Source organism: Neomonachus schauinslandi, chromosome 3 (assembly GCF_002201575.2).
Source record: "Neomonachus schauinslandi chromosome 3, ASM220157v2, whole genome shotgun sequence".
Classification (NCBI taxonomy): Eukaryota; Metazoa; Chordata; class Mammalia; order Carnivora; family Phocidae; genus Neomonachus; species Neomonachus schauinslandi.
The window spans coordinates 190096421-190101397 of NC_058405.1; positions in this window are offsets into that span (position 1 = coordinate 190096421).

Below are 4977 nucleotides of genomic sequence, written 5' to 3' on the forward strand. Positions count from 1 at the left end.
GCTTCCGCGAGGTGCCCCGGAGAAGCAGCGGGCGAGCCCGCCGGTCGTGCGCACAGCGAGGCCTCGGCGTCCTCCTGCTGGATGGACGCAGTGAGCCAACGTGGACGCCAGCCTCCGACAGACGAAGAACACGAGACCACTCTCATCATGTTGAACGCACACAGACTGAGTGTAGTCCAAGCCACAGAAATGACCGAACCTCCCTCGGCCCTGCCCAGTACGAGCAAGCTTTGTCTGGGCCTCCTGCCTTTTGGATAAGATTGATTAAGGCACCCCGTCCCGGAATTACCTCCTCTTCGTGACACCCAGTCCGCAGCAGAGCCCCGCAGAACTACCTACCACACACCCCAGTCCCCGCAGCACGTTCCAGCATCCCCCTAGCTAGGTGTCCCCGGGCGGTGGTCTCCGTCGCTGCTGGCGTGAGTAAGAAACCCAACTTGTTTCGGGTGAGATGTGGCTTTGGGACTCTGCAGGGCCCAGCAAGCCTCCATGCCTCTCTTCTGCGCCGCACGTCACTCAGCACTGTTGGAAACCTCAGTGCTCCCTCCGTACCCTCTGGACAGGACCTGCCTCCTCCTCACAGCGGAAATACTCTAACAATACTCACAGTCTCCCGTTCCGTTGCCTCTCGTGCACAGGGCGGCCGACCGGACCCCAGCTTGACCTCACCACTTCTCCAGAACAGTTCCTGCTAAGGCCTCCAGTGACTCCCACTCTGTTGCTAAATGGAACTGAGCTTTCCAGTCATCTTCCATGAATCCCAGCAGTATTGACATGGTGGCCTCTTTCTCTTTGGCTTGTGAGACACATCACTCTCCTGGTTTTATTCCTGTTCTCTGGCCTTTCCGTCTCTCTCCATCCACAGGCCCAGCACCTTCTGCCCAGCTACTCCTGGATGGAATTCTTTAAGACTAGATCCTGGGTCTTCTCCTCATTCTGTACCCCCTCCCTGGACAATCCCATCCACACTCGGCTTGAATTACTGTTCATCTGAACGTGGTTTATTAATTTATATTTCCTACCAGCTCCAGATCGTGAATTCAAATAAGTACCCACGTGATACCTCTTGGATGTCTCAAAAGTGCCTCAAATTCAACGTGTCCCAACTGGAACCCTTCTCTCCACTCCCCACCCCACCCCCTTCAATCTATTCTTCCTGGGTTGACACAGCCCTGTGCTCCACCCCAGAACTCCTCTATGGAAGAGAGCCTCCGAGTGGCCCCCATGATCTCCATCTCCTAGGACTCAACCCTTGTGTGGTCCCCATCCCTTGAGTGTGACCAGGGCCCATGACTTGCTCTGGCCAACAGAGTCCAACAAAGGTGTCAGTATGTATGTGACTATGTGGTTGTGATTCTTTCACACAGGTCTGTGACACCTGTCCTGCTTGGGGACCCTCCCTCCCTTGCTGGCTCTGAAGAAGCAAGCCACCATGTTGTGGAGAGGACCACAGTAAGGAACTGAGGATGGCTTCCAGGTGACAAGTCAGCGAGAATCTCAGGTTTTCAATCCAAGAGCCCACAAGGAAATGAATGCCACCAACAGCTGTCTGAGCTTTGAAGCAGATCCTTCTTGTTGAGCCTCAGACGAGAGCCCAGCCCCTGGCCAACACCTGACTGCAGCCTCGCAGAGGACCCAGTTGTGCCCAGACTCCCAACCCATGGAAATGGTGGGATACTAGATGGATGGGGCTTTAAGCCGCTAGGTGTGTGGTACTTTATTAGGCAGTGGTAGATGCCCAGGACACCCTCCATCACCAAGTCCTACCAGTCTTATGTCCTGAATGCCTTTTAGATCCACTCCCTGACTCCCTCCCCCACCAAGTCTGTGTCACTGAATCACAGCCTCCAGTCAGGCTTCTCTCTCAGAGCTTCACTCAGTCCCTCATCCTTGTCTTTTTCTTGTCCCAAGACATTTTCTCAGTGGGTCCCTTGGCTTGGTATGTTCTCCTTGACTCCCTTCTCCTGGTTAAATTCCATTCATTCCTCAGATTTCAGCGGAGTCATCCATTCCTCAGGAAAACCTTTCTTGAGTGCCCTAAGCACGATCCCCCTTTACACCTCTCCGTTAGAGCTTTTGTCCCCGTCACAGTTTTACAGGTATTTATGTAATTACTTCGTTCATGAGCTGTATCTCCCATCAGAATGTAAGCCAGTAGAGGTCAGGAACCACGTTTGGCTTTACACATAACTGTACCCCCAGCACCTGGCACATAATAGCTGCTCATTATATTGGATGAATGAATGAATATGTCCGCTTTTGAAGCTCAAAGTGCATGACACAAGCCTTCCTACCTCAGGAATGTCCAGAAGGTTGGAGCCGAGAGCAGTGCCTCCTGTGTGCTTGCCCAGGACTGCCCAAACTGAGTTTGCTATTTTGCTCTTAGAAAAAAAATCCTAATTTCTGATTTTAAGAGTGTAAACTGTCTAGAGACAAGGAAGGTACCTGTTGTCCCAGGACATTACCAGCTGCCTGTGTGGCAGACGGTATTTTCCCAAGTTTGCTGCAACAATATCTCCCATCCCTCATGCTCTTCTAAAATGTATCCCTGCCATCTTCCATCAAGAGGTAGGCTGCGAGTCCTCTCCCCTTGAAGCTGGGTGAACTGTGACTGCCTTGGCTGTTAGAGAGGGAAAGATGTGCCATTATCTGATCGCCAAGGCTAGGTCATAAAAGGCCATGCAGCTTCTGCCTGCTTCTCTGGAGACACCTGCTGGGGAGTCGGTCACCAGCTGCGCTGGAGAAGTTCCATGTAGGCACAGAACTCAGCAACACAGGCTGAGCTTGCAGCCAATAGCCAGCGCTGGCTGCCTGCCTTGTCAGGTGAGTCATCGAGGACATCCGTCCCAATGGAACCCTCAGATGACTCCAGCCCCAGCCAACATCTGACTGTGACCTCGTGAGAGACCTCGAGCAAGGACTGCCCCGCTGAGCCCTTCAAGAATCCTGAGCCACAGAATGACAAGCAAAAAATGTTTCTTAAGCTGCTAAGTTTGGGGGTAATTTGTTACACGACAATAATAACTGGAAGAGCTTGATGTCCAGAGTGGAATAGTGACACCTCAAAAACCCAGCACATAAGGTACTGTCCATGGGCCCAGGCAGCAGGCAGCTAGAATGAAGAAGGAGAATGAAGAAATGACAGCTGTGCTGTATTCCAGGCGGCAGGAAGGATTTTATAGCAACTCTGGTGTGGGGAAGTTTGCATAAATGTCAGAAAAGGCTTCACACTGCAAAAGTAATTCACTTCGCTATTTTTATTATGAAGAAGGGGCAGAAAACTGAGAACACTGGGTGCCGCCTGTTTGGGGCCAGGCGCTAGTTAGGCACTTTGCATATGATAATTTGATATAATCTCTTAACAGCCTTTGGAGGAAAGTACTATAGCCTGTTGGATAGGTCTGCAGAGGGGTCCCCTTGCATCTTCAGGTGAGAACCGATGAGCACTAGAGTAGGATGACCACCTAAGGCTGGAAGGAACAGGAACAGGACTAGTAATTCTCCAAGTTCATACAGGGCCAGGAATAGTTCCTGTATCCACTACCCAGAGTGGAAAGTCCTCAGACTACAAGAGACCTGTGTGCATGGGCACCCAAGTGCATGTGTGGAGTGCACGGCTGTGAGGGGGCCTGGACTGCACACCTTCTCTGGGGCTTCCAAAGTCAGGTGTGAATGTTAGATTCATCTTGGCTAGAGGGCAGCACACAATGGGGTGCGGGGCTGCCACATCTCTGTAACGGATGGAGAGGAGTTGGGTAGGTGGGTAGGACTTGAGGTCCAAGTTACCTTGGGGTCATTTCACAAGGGGTCCTAAATACCAAAAAGATGAGTTTAACTCAGTGGGGGAGCCACAGACCTTTTCACAATTAGAAAAATTTCAGTATCCTAAAAAGACAATGGATGGGCGCATGTTCTGCTTGCGCCCTCTGTCTGCAATTCGTAGCCATTTCACAAAATGATAAAGCCGGCTACTGTCCTGGCAGAAAGAAACCCTGTGGGGGTTGTAATCCCTAGGCCCTGTAGTCCCACCAGCCTCAGGTTAGAAGGGAAATGTGGCCCACTCCGAGCCCTCCTTTCAGATTTGATATTGGCTTCCCTTTATCTAAACATTGACACACCCAGGGCATGGTCCTAGACCCTCTTTTGTCTTTAATTTACTCACTTCCAAAATCATCTTTATTAGTTCTTTGGCTTTAAATACACCTGTATTCTGATGACACACCTGTACATGTCTCTGGCCTTGACCTCCTCTCAGAACTGTACATACATATACCCCCACCTACCTCCTCAGCATCCCCACTTGGATATCTAGTAGGCACCTCAAATCATGCCGTTTACAGTATATGCCAAATACAACTCCTGCCCTCTCCCCAAAACCTATTCACCCTCGTCTTTCTCAAATCACCGTTTACCTAGGCATCAGCCTTGATTCCTACCTTTCCCTCATCCCACACATACAATTCGTTAGTAGATCTTGCCTGTTCTACTTCCAAAACTCTTCCACGTCCCATTTCTGCCACTGTGACCCTAGACCAAGCCCCATTACAGGCATATCTCATTTTATTGTGCTTTGCTTTATTGTGCATCACAGATACTGTAGTTTTTACAAATGGAAGATTTGTGGCAATCTAGTGTCAAGCAAGTCTACTGGCCCCATTTTTCCAATAGCATTTGCTCACTTGGTAATTTTCGCAATATTTCAAACTTGTTCACTATATCGTTAGGATGATCTGTGCTCAGTGATCTTTGATGTTACTACTGCAATCGTTTTGGGCACTATGAGTGGCGCCCATAGAAGACAACAAACGTGACCAATAAATGTGTGTGTCCTCACTGCTCCACCCACTGGCCGTTCCCCATCCCTCTCCCTCTCCTCGGGCTCTCTGTTCCCTGAGCCACAACAATATTGAAATTGGGTTGGTTAATAACCCTGCAATGGCCTCTAAGTGCTGAAGTGAAAGGAAGAGTCACATCTCT